Source organism: Polistes canadensis, unplaced genomic scaffold (assembly GCF_001313835.1).
Source record: "Polistes canadensis isolate GaletaPanama2010 unplaced genomic scaffold, ASM131383v1 scaffold_34, whole genome shotgun sequence".
Classification (NCBI taxonomy): domain Eukaryota; kingdom Metazoa; phylum Arthropoda; class Insecta; order Hymenoptera; family Vespidae; genus Polistes; species Polistes canadensis.
In genome coordinates, this window is record NW_014569581.1 from 619,323 (window position 1) to 635,918 (window position 16,596).

Genomic DNA, 16,596 nt, shown 5'->3' on the forward strand with positions numbered 1-16,596 from the left:
CTGATTGCGTTGCAGACGCGATCTTCGAACTTTGACAAACGATCTCGAGGCCAACAGAAAAGAAAATTAATTCTTAGCTAAAATAAATAATTATCTTTGCCTCTCTATCCTTAAATAAGACATAAACAAAATAATTAATATTGGAAAGCTTTTAATCATCGCACTAATAGGGGAATTTCTATTTCTGTGGAGAGAAAAAAAAGATATCTTTGAAATTTATCGTTAACCAGTTAGATCAAGACGAGATAAAACAAACAATAATACAAATAATTATTACGAATAATGCTATATACATCTAACGGGGAAACATTTTGATTAAGATATTGGTGCTCGATTTGTAAAGTGTCATTACGTATCGTAGTTTTAGAAAAGTTGATTACTAATGTATTATAAAGTTAACTTGTCAAAGTATTTGGAGCATTTTAACGGCTCGTTAAGGATACTTCGTGACTAGCACGGTCGCTAATTATTCTCATAGTCAAAGAAGAGGACCGATGCAATGCGGTGCAGTGCAGTGCAGTGCGGTGAGCCGCCATAGAAATCGACAATAGCCGATTGTTTCGTGCCGTGTACGCGTACTCATCCCTTCCGCTCGATTCCTGGCCCCATTTAAATGTTAACACATACTCAGCTTATCGTAATCGCATCTGTTTCTCCTCGAGTCAAGACCTTATACTTACTAAACCTATTCATCTTATTTACTTTCTTCTATTCCTTTGTAATCCGTCTTGATAAAACACGATATCTTTTCGATTTTCCGTTTGACTTACAATTAGATTTAAATAGTTACTTTTAAAATATTTATCAACTGTCCAAACATGACACTTGTTTTATATACCTTTTCATTTATTTCAATTTAAAAGCGTATCGACAAACAATACGGTTCAATAAACTTTCGTATAACGCGATATTTGTCAATATTTTACATTCGTTCGTCAGAGTTTTTTTTAATGAAAATATAATCAATTTTCTATGCGCTTTTCGCGCGACATTTTGGAAATATTTTGAATACAAGCGACTCGCTTTAATATTCGGAGGGCTTTTTTTTAAATATAATTGACCTGTATAATATGTTACTTAATAAATTAATATTAAATTTGATCGTTCGATAATGTTGTAATAGTAGTAGTGGTATATAATGACGACGATGACGACGACGACGACGACGACGAGACGAACATAAATGAAATAATAAATCGCTAACGATAAACTTCACAGAGAGAAATTCGGAGAGAGAAGCGGAAGAGTCGTTGAGAAACTCATTAACGCGAAACTAGTCTCCTGATGGTTGAAAGTTTGACGAGTATTGCTAACTCGTCAACTGCGAGATATACGTCTCCTAAATTCGCGACTGGGATTGTTTTAGAAATTTGTTTAAAACCTACTACACAATCCGAGCCCTTATATGTGTGTGCATGACTTTTAATTATTATTATCATCGTCAGTGTCAATTATTGTACTTTGAATATTTCTAACATTGCTAACTGTGTTTCAAATTGCTTTTTAAGTTTTATATTTATAAATGAAAAATATATAATTATTAATTGAAATATAAATAGTTCAATTCGAATTAATTGGATTAACATTTAATCACACGACGCCAGTAGATTACACGTTTAATTGTTACAATATTGAATTTCGTTAGAAACAATGTATTTTTTATTTTTTTTCATGTTATTAACAAATTGAAAGAGATATATCAACAATCGATCCGTTTGCGACAATGTTCCGTTGGCGACATTTAAATTCCTCTCTCGTAAAGAGTATCGATTTAATGGTGTCTTCTTTTTATAGTTTAATATCTTTATGCATTTATTGTCGTGATAACTGAAGAAAAAAAAAAGGAAAAAAAGAAACAGAACCCGTGAAAACTGGAATTTTTCGTAGCTTACAACATTTCCAATCCAATTATTGCACGAAAGCACGGAATTTTCTCGCCAACGGCACACACACACACACACAGAGAGAGAGAGAGAGAGAGAGAGAGAGAGAGAGAGAGAGAGAACTGTAGACTTAATATTTGCACGATCTGCTTCCGGATGAGTGCCAAACATTCTCGAATAAAAAAGAGGGGAAAAAGGCAAAAAAAGGAGGAAAAAAAAAACAAAAAAAAAAAAAAAAAAAAAAAAAAAAAGAAAAAAAAAAGAAAAAGAAAAAAGAAATGGAGATACAGAGAAAGCGAAAAAGGGAAGAAAAGCAATGCTTTTCGTGGCGCTACTTGTACGAGCACAATGCACTTTCTCTCTCTCTCTCTCTAACTCTACTTTTGCTACCCTTTTCAATAGGGGTTGCCGTCTTTCTCGTTTTCGGGCTCTCTGCGGATACTTCGAATTCATTTTTTTTTCTTTTGTTAATTTATTTTTTTCTTTTTTCTCTTGTCTTTCTTTTTTTTTTTTTTCTAACAATTCATCTCGTCATTACAGTATATATATATATACGTTTTCTTTCATTCTCGTTGTTCCGCGAAACAAGAAACGATTTTATTCGTACAGGTCCATCTACCTACCTTCTTCCTCGTCCCCTTTAGCTTTTCGACGATATTTTATTTTTCCAAGCTGAAAGCCCCGCTCGATAATCCCTCTCACGCACCTACAAAGCACCCTCTTTCTCGAGAGGAAACTTCGAATCACCGAGTCGAGACGTTTATCGAACTCTCTCTCTCCTTCTTATTTTTATTTTTATTTTTCTTCTTCTTCTTTTTCTTCTTCTTCTTCTTTTTATTTTCCTTCCCTCTCTTCATCACTTCGTAATGCTTACATATTTCGAGGATGTTACCTCGTTCGAGATAATAAACGAGTCGTCTGTAAAAAATTCTAAAACCGTTTATTATATCTTGAGTGAGTGGTCCAATAATCGTGTGTATTCCAATCGTAAAAAACTTTCTTTTTGAAGTGAAAACTTCTTTAGTATCGTTGTGATTTAAAACTCGACAAAACAAGAAAAAGCGGCACTGAAAAGAGAACAAACATTTACATCTATTGGTCATCCACGAGAAATTTAATCATGTCCCACCAGAAGTATCACGAATTCGGAAAAAAGATTATAATCAAATTCTAATGATTCTAATGTGAATTTTGTGGACACCCAAAAGGTGTGTGGGGGCACCTTTCGACCTCTCTTTGGTTCGAACCAAGGCTCGGTGACCGAAAGCACCACCACCGAGAAAATCACCACCGAGAACATCACCACCGAGAACACCACCGAGAGCAGCACAGAAGCAACGAACGTTTTCTCCTAATTCAATTTGAAAAGCTTTCTGGAGCGCGTCCAAAAGACATCCCGTATTCATGCCGGCGGAATGGCACTCGTAACTCATAGCCGTACAGTCACGGTTCTCTGACAAAGTTCAACGAGAACGAGAGAGAGAGAGAGAGATGGACAAATTCTTGGACTCTTAGTCTCGTACAATCAGTGTCATCCTTTCGGAGGATATCCCATCTCCAAAACGATTAAAGTATCTTATTTCTATTTAGTATTTCAAAAAGAAACAACAAATTTAATAAAAACATGTACTATATATATATATATAGTACAATTTTTGCCGTATATATCAAACTGATTCGATTACCATGATCATTGATTTTTCATTTCGAATACTATAATCGATTGATATATTGGCACGTAAGAAATAGCATTCGTAAGATTATATTCTTCAAGGATTCGATCTCTTTTCTCTCTCTCTCTCTCTCTCGTGGAATCGTTCGTCTGTAAAGAAAGAGAGTTCTCTTGTACTTTTTAGAGGGACTGTACCCGATGAACTACGGAAGGGAGTTTGGCCTGGAACGAATTGTCCCTTACCCGCAGGACATTCGAGAGCGTCCCGGCATCATTGAGAATACGCGTTGGGATTCTCGATCTTTCATCTCGTTACCACGAAAAACATCGCGATCATTTTCGATCCTTGCTTGCTTGCTTTGTCTTATTTTTTTTATTCTCTTTCTCCCGACCCGATAAGATGATTTTCCCGAGAGCGTTTCTTCGTCTTCCTTCGTCGTCTTTATCGTCTTTGTCATAGCCATCGTCGTAGTCGTAGTCGTCGTCGTCGTCTCCTCTTCTGCTAGGACGGAATCGTGGCCAATATTTTCCCCGGTCAGGAATGTCGGCTCTACGGGCAAGCACAAAATGGCTGCCAGCAGGAACGATCGACCGTTCCTACGTGCGAGTGAGAGAGAGAGAGAGAGAGAGAGAGAGAGAGAGAGAGACCGAATCATCCAACAAGGGAGAAAGGGGTACAAAGAGATAGAAAGAGATAGAATAATGCTGAAATAGTGGGAGCGAGAGAAGGAGAGAATATACGAGTGGTTCTTGCTCTTTCGCGTTCGTTCTCTCCTTCTCTATCTCTTTCTCTCTTTCTCCTTGTTCCTCTACTTCTTTCCCGTTTCCTCTTCTATTTACTCGTGTCATTTCTCTGTCGTTCAACACGCTTTATATGTACACATCTCTCGGTCTCTTCTTTTCTATCTCAAAGCCCTCGTCGTCGAATCATCATTCTCTTTCTTGCTCGAGCGCATCGAAGAATTCGTCTTGTTCGCTCTCGCCATCCTTGTCGTGTTTCAACGCTTTGACAATTCTCTCTCTCTCTCTGTTTCCCCCCCATGTTCTCACCGATCCGTCTTCTTCCTTTTCTTCCTCAAGGCTCGAAATCGTACGTGCGTCTCCGTCGCACGCAAAGTCCATCTTTCTCTCGTTCCGTCTCCTTATTGAACAGATAGCACCATTTCTCTTACTCTTTTGCTCACGTTACTCACACGAAGCTGTACTTACATATATATATGTATGTATATATATATACTATATACTGTATATACCGGGTACGATGGCGCTTCTCTTTCTCTCTTTATCTCTCGTATCCACTTTGTTCCCTATGGTAACGGCTCGAGAGAAAGAGAAAGATAGAGCGAGAGGGGAGATACGACCAATGCGGAGATAGAAAAGCACAATTACATGAGAGTAGGAACGAATACGCACACATAGAGAAGCAGGTAACACAGTGTGCGGTGCGCGCGCGATTCAACATAGGCGTTGGCAACGTCAAGCGACACGCGTTCTCTCTCTCTCTCTCTTTCTCTCTCTCTCTCTCTCTCTCTCTCTCACTCTCATGGTATAGCCAACGACAACCGCGTACACACTAATTGTGCGGCGTACCCAACTGAGTTACATTGTCTCTCGTATTATATACATACACGATATTGCGTGGCGGTTCTTCCCCGCAAACCTTCTCCCTTTCCCTATCCCTCTGGATCGAAGCGCCATCTAACCATCTATCCTGTAGCCACATCGACCTATCGAGAGATGGGCGCGTTTATGCATGCATGCATTCATGCATCCTCGAATGTATACATCTATCTATATGTGTATCTAGCATTTCACTCGCACTCCTGGACATATCGCGTAACACGAGGTACTGTTATTCGATATCCACGCTCGATCGAAGGTGGTAACGACGATGACGACGATGACGACGACGAGTGTACCAGGAGAACAGGAGAGAAGGGTTGGCTCCTGCTCCTGTTCCTGGTAATCTTTGTCGATTATATCAGGGAGAAAGAATATGCGACAGGGTTTACCCTTTTATGAAACGAACCGAACGAGCTTATTTATTCTTTCTTATATCTGATTTTCTACAGTCCCTCTGTTGTTTTTTTAAATATTCATATAAGAGTATTGTAACCGTTTTTGGTATAAACGAATGATATTCCAATATCCATCCTCAGAATGAAGTTTCCGTTTGGTTAAAGTTCGAGGCAAGTTATGGAGATACCAAACGAGAAACCGTCCGATTCTGACAACACGCTGTTTACAGTCGAACATGTATGTTTACGGGCGTCCTAATGAAATCCAGGAGCAAACAGGGGCCGGTAGAGCGTTTGCGAATGCGAAACCATAGCGTACCTGCTTCTAATTCGTTGTGCAACCACGTCGTTAATTCGGTGTGTAATTACGGCATAGACCATCGGATAAATTGCTTTGTCTGTCTCCATCGAAGAGAATAAGCGAATGCGTGGCATTCTAGTTGCTGAGATAGCCTACTATCATCATCGTATTCTACCTACCTAACTACTCTATGTACGAGTATGCTTATAATTGCAGGAAAAGGTTACGATAGTTTATCGATTCGAATTACGCTTTGGAAATTTTTCCGAAAGATTTGAACGAGCAATGTTTTTCAATCTTATCTACTTCTTTTATCTGCTATATTTATGCATCATTGTATAAAGTATCTAAGTATGTTCAAAGATAGGAAGGCAAATTGACGAAGCAAAAACTATCTATCATATACTCGTAAGTAAGCTAGTCATAATCCGATTGAAAAGCAAATCTTCGAATGACAATCTTCGTAGTGAAGTGGTCTGTAAATACAAACGTCGTTTCGGTCGGTTGGTCTCCTCGAGTTTATCCTCTTGCTCGTTTCTTAGGATCTCTTACCTGAGATGCTGTTAACGTGTGCATAAATGCATTCGCTCGTATCCCAGAGTAATCCTCATTTCATGCTAATGCTCATTTGTATGATGCATTACAAAGCTTAGAAACAATCGTCTCGTTTTTGTGCCGTTTCATAACTACTTTTATCTCTGCCTCTTGTCTATTTTGTCGTAAATTTCTTACTTGCATTTGCTTCTTTCTATCTCTACGTGAAAACGTACGACTACTAACTAACTACCTTTACGAAATTATACGTAATTACGTAATGTATATTTCATGCGTCACAGCACGTAGACCGAATTATGGATATTTCCGAGGATAACTTTTTGCGATACAACCGGATTGCTTGGTTGCGTGCGTGCGTGCGTTCATGTGCGCGCGTGCATGTGCGCGCGTGCTTGCATTTGTGTAACTTATACCTTCGCGAGCTACTTTTAACGTGTCGTGTTATTATTTTTCAGACGAAGCTTTGACCGAGGGAACTCTTCGGCGAAACGACGACTTTCCAGTGGAACGACATGCTTTCTTTATGGTACGTTAGATAGATATCTATTCTACTACGAAACACTTTCATCGACATTTATATTTATCTTGCAAAGATTAAATCGTTATTTATTTGACGAAATACTAGCAAGGAAAAAAAGCATTGCTTACAGTTATTCTCGGAAGAAAGATGTCTCTTTCTTCGAGTTAAGCCTCGACCCAAGGTGAATTTCTTTCGGTTCGCGGACCAATAGACAACGCGGTCGAGTCAAGGAGTCAGCTGCCTATTAGGGAAACCGAGAGATTCCTGAGTGGCTCGTTGTAATACTCTCCTCTGTCCTTGCTCCTTCCATCTATCTATTTCTTTCTCTCTCATTCTTTTTTTCCCTCTCTTGCTTGCATGCATACACACGACTGAGCAAGGGGTAGAAAAAAGATGGAAAGAAAAAGAGAGAGAGAGAAAGAGAGAGAAACACTCAGGTACTCTTCACTGTACGAACAGGAGGCTGAGCATACTCGAAAAACAGCATTGGTGTTTCGCGACGAAGAGACAGAAGCCTGTTCGCGTATATATAGCATATAACCTCTGTACAAAGGCTAGATCGTGCGTAGAAAATAAAAACGGTTTTCTTTGTCTATGGATTTTTATATTGGTGTACGTGACACGTGCTTATACCAGCTAGCTAGCCACTTCAACAAGAGACTCTTCTTTGATTTTCCTTGTCAATGGAAAACTTCCTTGTCTTATTTCATTGTTCAAAAATTTATCTGAGAATAATGAAAAGATTCAATATTCTTTATCAGGAATAATATGTATTAATTGTTCGTATAGGATGTTTCATATTATTCTATTTTGCAAGATTATAATATTTCAATTGAAGATTTGATTAGGACATATTTTGATTTTTATAAATGTCGAGCAACCTTAATTACGATTTATTAATTGTTACGAGCAATGGTAATGACTATAAATTTCAAGCGTGTATGATGAAAAATGTGAATAATTCCAATAATAAAATAACGACTCTGAACCTGATTATGAAAGTAACATTAACACGTTCCATGCCATGTGTGTGCTATTTATTAAAACATATGTTTTATGACAAATTTAATTCTGTAAAATATATTTCAATTAAATGAGTGAGGCATTAAGTATATAAAATGCAGTATAGAACAAAGCACATAAATTCGTTCAATTCTTATATATACAATAATTATTAATTACTTTGCAATTGGGGGTTAAAACTTTTCAACCCACGCATGTAAATTTCGTTCTTGAATTAAACTGTAAAAAAATGTACAAAAGAAAAAGTCAATTTTTGGAAATTCAGACAGGTAACAACTTCTTTGTGTACCAGCATCAAGTTTATGATACAGTATTAGTGTTAGAAATCCTTCCGAGAAATAAAAGATAGTAATAATCTAAAGTTATAGGGATGATAGAGAAAGTAACAAAGAATAACGCGCGGACAAAAGAGAGGATTCGGATGAAAGTGATGGATGAAAGGATAGAACGGAAAGAAAGAGGGACAAAATTTGCCACTCTCTATTGGTTTAACAATGCCTCTACAAACTGTGAGCCCACTAGAATTGTGGAATATAATAGGAACCCTTGGACATTATCTCGTAAATTTGAAATTACACGGTCATTTGTTATTATATGTTAGGTTATTATGATGAAATATTATTTTAAACGGGACAAGTTTAAGCGTGTCACCGCGACGGTTGAAATGTATTTTTCTGTTTTGAGTCGATTAACAAAGCGTTGTAAGGTGTTTAGCGTTATTATTGACACATAATATTTTAAAAGGTTTGTCGGTATGATTTGATCGAAAAAAGGATAATTCCAGGTAAGCGGCAGGTTCATCTTCGTAAAGGATTAAGAACGAAGAGGAAAAAGGGGAGTAGTAGGTCGAAAGAGCAGATTGTATTTTCCGACGGAAGCTTCTCCAGTTTCGACGGGGAGGATCGATTTATTTGCCGAGGAAAGTCGTTATATCGTGTCTAGTTGTTTGGTCTGGCTGGTTGTTCCCTTAACGTAGTTCGATCACGACGAAAGGATCGTGTTACGATAAAGAACCGTTCTGTTTTCCTCACCCTTCTTTAGCCCCCTACCCCTCTACTCTTCTTTTCCAAGCTGTTTCTCTTACTCTTGTTTCTTTGCTCATACGCTTTTCGTATCCCCTTCGTCGGAAATTCGAGTCGGCTATCGTCCTTGCGGTCTCTCTCTCTCCCCCCCTCCCCCCTCTCTCTTTCTTTCTTTCTTTCTTACTTTCAACAAGGTTTTTTGCTCGCGTTATAAGGATAACTAAATGTAATTGTTAGAGGTGAAAGAAAGCTTTTCCAAAATGGCTGATGATGGTTGCTAGCTCATTGACGTTGCTCGCTGCCACTAGGTAGGTTCGACTGATCGATAAAGCACTGACAGTACTACTACCCCTACTCTATTTCTCTTTTGGGATTACATCGGACGATTTGAAAATTGCTATTCGCTTTGATACCTTTTCCTCGTACGTTTTATTGACTTTTCTTTGCATTTACACAACGTTATTGAACCTGCCCGCTCGCCTAACGAAAGAAGAGTCACTTTTATCATTGCATAATAATCCTCTTTTCAAAAAGATTAAGATAATGAAATAAATGAAAAGTGGTTGATCACCGAAGGACAGCACCTACTTTATATACTTCTTTTCGGTTTTGAAAAATATTTAAAGAAAATTCAGAGTCGGCATTGGTGCATTTCGTGCCGCGCTATAATCGACTCAATTACTGTGATTATCGCACACGCGTGCATACGAGAGACCGAATACGAGCGAGTATATTAGGATAGTTCGAAGTAATGGGGAACGACGAGTACGTGGCAATATTCGATCGAGAACCACTTGGAGGAGTTTTAATCGAAAATTATTCTCCGTTAAAGGTTTGCCAAGAGAAACGGTGGCGGGGGGAGAAAAACATAGAGGGAGGAGGAGAAGGTTTGGGGGATGGGGGACGAGCGAGCGATGTACCGTGAAAAATCAATTTGTCGGGGTAGCGTTCCGCTTCTACTTTCCGCTAGTTGTTTTTACGTGACTATTTTCTCTTTTTTTTTTTTTTCCTTTTTTTTCTTTTTTTTTTTTTTCTTTCTTTTCTTTCTTTCTCTTTTTTTTTTCGTCGGCCGATTATCGAGACATCGAGGAATTATCGATTTCCGCGCGAATATTTTTTCTATTTATTTATTTATCCTTTTTTTTTTGTTTTTCTTTTTCTTTTTCTTCTCTCTAAATTAGACCGCGTTTATTCATTTTTTGTATTCGAGTTAGAATCCAACTCTAATTCCAATTACCCATCGAAAGAAAAAGATAATGTCTTTTCTATTTTGTAATAGCGTTCATACAACATCGGTTGAGAATATATTGATCAATTTATCAATTTGAGTATCAAGTAATATCGATTAATGCGTATCTTCGAAACGTTCTTTTTCTTATTTAACTAGGTGAAGTCTATCCAGTTTTGTAATGTATGTATGTATGCACGAGTAGTTTAATATCGATCGATAAATTTAACGATTTAGACACGAGAGAAATAACGATTAATGCGTATTATCAAGATATTTCTTTTTTATTTGACTAGCTGAAGAAGTCTGTCTACATTTGCAACATAGTAACAAGTGTACATATGTCAGGCTTGAAAATTCATTGATTAATTTATCAATTTTATTATCGTTAATATCGATTATAATGCGCGTAGGTAAGTATGTGTGTGTACGTGTGTTTAGAGATATTCTTGTTAGTTATTTAATTAGGTTAAGTTTTTTCTCTAAAGGTATGTATAATATATACGTAAGGACTATATACCGATCGACAAATTTATCGATATAATAGAAAAAGGAGGCGTGTATTTAAGGAGATCAATTTTTCTCTCGAATACACAAGGATGCAACCACACTAATACTACTCGTTGTACGAGGAACGCTGACGGACGCGTATCGCTCGAAACACCCTCATTTCGTAGTGGCCTAGTTCTATTCTCCAGCGAGTTATCAAGGGACAGAGAGAGAGAGGGAGAGAGAGAGAGAGAGAGAGAGAGAGAGAGAGAGAGAGAGAGAAAGAGACGGGAGTCGTTTACAAGCGAGTATAAATGTGACAAATCGTCCGTCAAACGAGATTAAGTGCTGCCACCGTCGTCGTGGGCGATCACGTAAGCGAGCAGCTTCGAATGTGAAAGCCAAGTGATTTTACCCTCCCTTTCTCTTCCATAGTCGACGAACCAAAGGACTTACGACCGGTAGCTATCTCTCTCTCTTTCTCTCTTTTTCTCTCTTTTTCTTTCCCTTCTATTTAAACGAACTTTCGAAAGCTCTTGGTCGACTTGCTACACCGACTACGATTGTCCGTGATGTATACACCGAGTACTCTCCATTGTTTTCTATATCTTTTATTCACTTTTCTAACCCTTTCCACAGAGAGCTATTAGACAACACCGTACCACGAGAATCGCAATTATTTCTACAGACTTATATCTGCATTAATAAACGATTTTTCGATATTATTTTGACCAGACAAAATTTTTCTTTTTGTACAAAATATTTGTCCTTAGTGTCTACGTTACGTGTTAAAATTTGGATTTATTTACGTATATTCTTCATTTTTTTTTTAACTGTTAAAAGAAATTGTAAAAAGTCGAAAATGAATTCTTTGCAGACACCTGGCTTGAGAAACACTCATTGTCAGCATTCCCTGGCATCCAATCGATCGGAATGAATCTCTCTCTCTCTCTCTCTCTCTCTCTCTCTCTCTCGCTTTTTTCCTTTCTTATCGAACGCTCGTAAAAAGAACGATATAAATGTTACGGTAACGAGGATCCAATAATGTCCATACCGTTAGGCGACAATTGTATTCGATTATTCGAAAGAGATTGTCATGATTTCGAGAAGAAAATCGAATTTCATTCTCACACCACTCTCTACGAATGAAATATATTAACGATTTGCACCCATCCTTAGTTCGCTTACCTTTTCTATCCAATTTTTTCGTTTCTACATATCTATATTATATGCTAATAACGTGTTGGATTTTCTATTTAAATAACCGTAAATGATTGTTAATTAATCGAAATAAATGTATATTGTTGTGTAAAAGTTCGGAAAATATGATCTATGTACCTTCCTCTTCAAAATCCACCGTTCAACTGAATCAATGTCCTCTGTAAAATTATTTTTATTAAATGCTGTTTATATGACTTTCCGAACATTGCGCATATGTATAAAGGGAATAATGTACCTAATGAATAGAATTTAAGATTATAACGTTCTGATTTTAGTATTTTTATCTATTTTATGTAATTTTTTTATGTAATTATGTACGCTCCTATGTAGTGATAATTTCGAGGGTAAAATAATAAAATCAGAGTATTATAATATTAAATTTTATTGATTAGGTGGAATATTCCTTTTACACACATGCGCAACTTTCAGAAAGTCATATAAACAACTTTCAATAAAAGTAATTTTCTAGAGGACAATGACTCAGATCATATATTCCTAGCTTTTTGATAACAATAGACATTTCTATCGATTAATTAACAATTATTTTAATATTCTAACACATTCTACTTATATTTCAGATTATTTAAACACAAATATGTACTAATATAAGCATTATATACTTATTAACATACTTTAAGTATTAAATAATTTCGATGTGACATTCTTTTCGACGAAAATGTCCCCTCTCCGAAGTCACAACTACATAGGAACGTTACTATAAATGTACATTACTTTAAACAATTACATAAAAATGAAAAACTGCTAAAATCAGAACGTTATAATCTTAAATTCTATTTATTAGGTAGATTATTACCGTTGCAGACATGCGCAACGTTTGGAAAGTCATATAAACAACATTTAATAAAAGTACATTCATAGAAGATAACGTGCCAGTCTGAAAGTGAATTTCGAAGAGGACGATACACAGGACATATTCTTCGAGCTTTTAGACAACAATAGACACTTCTATCGATTATTTAATAATTATATTAATACTCTAATACATTTTACTTATATATAAATTTGTTCTGCGCAGCGATAACTTCGATGATAATATTTTCATCTAATTAAACGTTTGATCGAAATATTCTTTGACATTCCAAGTATATTAATAGATATACCGAGTACTAAAAAATATTTAAATAACAGTAAAAAAAAAAAAAAAAAATATAGAAATCACAGCGGGAGTATTTTATGATATACGTAGATTTGCATCGCGAATATTCGTCTCGCGTGTTGCTAAAAACACGACGGTTTATTGGTATCCTTCAAGCCGATTATGAAAGTACCATGCCGCATGAAATCCCAACTATGTATACGTATATTTCTATATACATATTCGATAAACTGGCCCGACATCGATTACCCCGTGGAAAATTTTTCCTTCTTGTCGTCGTCATCGTCGTCGTCGTCGTCGTCGTGCTTGCGTGACCCAACACCATTGTCGAGAAGCTCGGTTACTCCTATGGGCTAAACTCGAGAAGGTAGTAGTAGTAGTATTAGAGAGAACGAAGTGTGAGAACGAGTTAAAAAGAGAACAAAAACTGACCGGAATAACGTAGAAATGAAAAAACCGATAAAGTGTTAATCCTATTCACAGTCGACGATTTATTAGGTTCCAATTTTTTTTTTCATTCATTTTAAACCAACGAAAAATTTCAATTCACACACATAGCCTCGAGTTACTTTTGTATATTCCTTTAAATATATTTCATTACGAATTATTTTTAATCGAGCTATATTATTTCATTGCATAAAGATATATAATAAAAAATATTTTAATAACGTCTAATATAAGAATGAGTTTTCTTATAATAGTTAATAATAATTTATAGGATTCTAAATAAATGGAAATATTAACACTACCGTTTAATGGATAGAAGTTTTTTTTCTTGGTGATAATAAAACACTTTTCTTCAGAATCAAACGGCGTATTTTCAATTTCTCAAGATATAAGATATTTCGTAATAATTAATTAATAATTTTAAGATCGTAAAGAGTAAAGTATCGATATATTAACATGACTAGTCAAAGGATAGAAGCACCATCTTGGTTGTTTCATAAGAAAAGAAAAGTCAACTCTTTGGGATTCGAGGAAGAAGGAGAAGAAGAAGAAGAAGAAGAAGAAGAAGAAGAAGAAGAAGAAGAAGAAGAAGAAGAAGAAGAAGAAGAAGAAGAAGGAAGCCACCGCGTTGAAAGTTCTCTTTTAACGGCCTCAAAGACTCCTTCTCTTTCTTTCCATTCGAGCAGCAATTTTCATTCTTCCAACGTCGTACAGCAAGGTCTTTAATGGCTTCTCCTCGGTAGGAAACCTTCCACGGCTATATAACGGCGATGCCGAGTGCGGTAGAGTGCTGCAGAAAGAGAGAAAAAGAAAGAAACAGAACTAGAAACGTGTTCCAGACATAAAATTCGTCCCTTCTCCTTTTTAATGAGCCAAAGAAATCTTTTTAAATAAAATACGAAACAAAAGGCGCAAAATTATATAGATATTATTATTGGAAAAGATTTAACAAATTTCTTACGAGGGAATATTTCTCGTTTGTATATTTAATATTTACGAAGATACTATTTTAATAAGAAGGGAAAATAATATCGCAATTCCTATGAAAATATCCAATATATAGTATCGTACGAAAGCAAATTTCCCATCGTATTTTTATCATAAAAGGATATTCATAACGAACGTTCAGCAATTGAAATATTATTTTTCAAAGAGTAGTCTCGTTTTCAAGTGTCGTATCTTTAACGTTCGATCGAACGAATCGGCTTTTACGTAATTAATAGCTCGCTTTATTGCCTCTGGTTACAATTAATAACCTGCCACGTTCAACGTATTTACGAGAGAATTTATAAGGCAAAACTTGGTTGCTTTGCGTGTTACGAACTATCCGTACTTATCTTTAACTTTGAGATTCCACGCAAATACACGAACGAAAGATGTAGTTTTTGGGAAACGTACAATTGTGTTTCAAATAAAAAACATTTTCTTGCCAATATTAGAAAATTACTTCAAAATTAAACAGACATAATTTAACATTGTCAAACTTTTCTTGTTCATCCTGTATTTGGATTAGGGAATTTAGGAGAAAAGAAAAATTTCCCATGTGGATAAAAGAACGTAACGTGGTGCTGCCCTTGATCGAAAGTGATCGACTTTTTTTCTCACTGGCAAGAACAATTAATGGTGGGTGGAACGATCGCCTATTCTCGTTTTACTTTTTCGTCACGACATTCTCGTGATCTAATTTCTCCCCTCGTCTGGTAAGCTCTCCTTTCATCCCTTTATCCTCTCTCCCTCTCTCTCTTTTTTTTTCTCTTTCTCTTCAGCAGCTTGTCTTTGATATTGGAACCACGACGAGCACTCTGCTTCGAAAGTTTTAAGGGACAGGCAAGGCAAGGCAAGGCAAGGCAAAAGAGAAACTTGCTGTGACTAACATAAGGGGAGACCGAGGAAAAAGAAAGAGATAAGGGTGAACGAGAAGAAAAGAGATGGATAAAGCTAACACGATGCTGGTGTACATAGAGTCAATACACAGAAGAACTTTTACTCTTACTTTTTGTTCTCTCTTTCTTTTCGTTTTAATGGTGTCGAAATGAAAAATAGGCAGATAATAGATATTCCACGTTGGTTTGCTTTGTAAACAAAAATTTGAAATTCGACTATAAGTTGTATAAGTATACAGGTATCGGATGATCTTCTTTGTTTCAACTTGGGTTCTCAATTTATTTCATTTTTTGTCAAAACTTATACTTAATAAAATATTTGATTTCAATCGCGAAGAATCTACTATTTAAAAAATATTATTTCCCATAAATGTTATCTAACTCTGATTTGAATGATATAGCGAAACGATTATAAGATAAATATGAGAAATGACATAATTATTGGCATTACGTACAGCTGTCACATCGAATTGCGAGAAATAAGAATTTTTCTCCCATTCTTTCTTCCTTTCTTTCTTTCTTTCTTGTTTTTTCTTCTTTTTTCTTCTTTATATTCCTCTTTCATACTCTTCTAATAATAGTTCGTCGGAGGTGGTCCAAGAAAAGAATTATGCCCTCAATAGCTGTATTCTTCTTTATCCCATCTCTCGAAATTTCCCCGACCATTTTGTTATTATCGAGAAAAGGAATTTGAAAGATTTTACGGCAGGTATATCCTTGGGCCATCTCAACTATGTCTTTTCCTCGAGAATCAACATTTCCGTTCGTTTCGCTCGTTAAACTTTCGAACACGCCAGTGTAACTCTCTGTTTTTAATTAAGTTCCGTTGAGACAAGAAAGAAGACAACGCAAATAATAAACATCATGTAAAAGTGAAAAAAAAAAGAAAAAAAGAAACTTTATTATAACGCGTTAATAGTTTTTTTGTTTTGTTTTAACATTGACTTATTTTTGTCCTTATTAAGCTTGTTCATCCATGAGAAATATGGAAATGAGCGTTCTCTTTCTTACGCCAATGTCCTCGACTGTTTTCTTTTGACTCAAATAAATAACTTTGTCATGTCATTCTAGTCGAAAGTTTTAGTTTTTTTTTTAAAAACAATTTTTATTTCTATAAAATGTAAAAAATGGTAATAAAAGAATAGTTAATTGTGTGTTTTTATGGGTATAGTTAAAAGAGAAATCAGGGATTTAGTAGTCCCTTAACGATTACGCCT

General features: G+C 36.0%; 1 protein-coding gene across 4 annotated transcripts in view; it reads left to right on the forward strand.

Annotated features, from left to right (window-relative positions):
• The window catches only part of LOC106784375 (zinc finger protein 608-like), a 140,878-nt gene that overhangs the window by 42,311 nt on the left and 81,971 nt on the right, over positions 1–16,596 (forward strand). For all 4 annotated transcript variants that reach the window (XM_014743825.1, XM_014743824.1, XM_014743823.1 and 1 more), the window contains exon 2: positions 6,885–6,955. The gene's annotated coding sequence lies outside the window, so the exon portion shown is untranslated. The remainder of the gene's footprint in view (positions 1–6,884; positions 6,956–16,596) is intronic.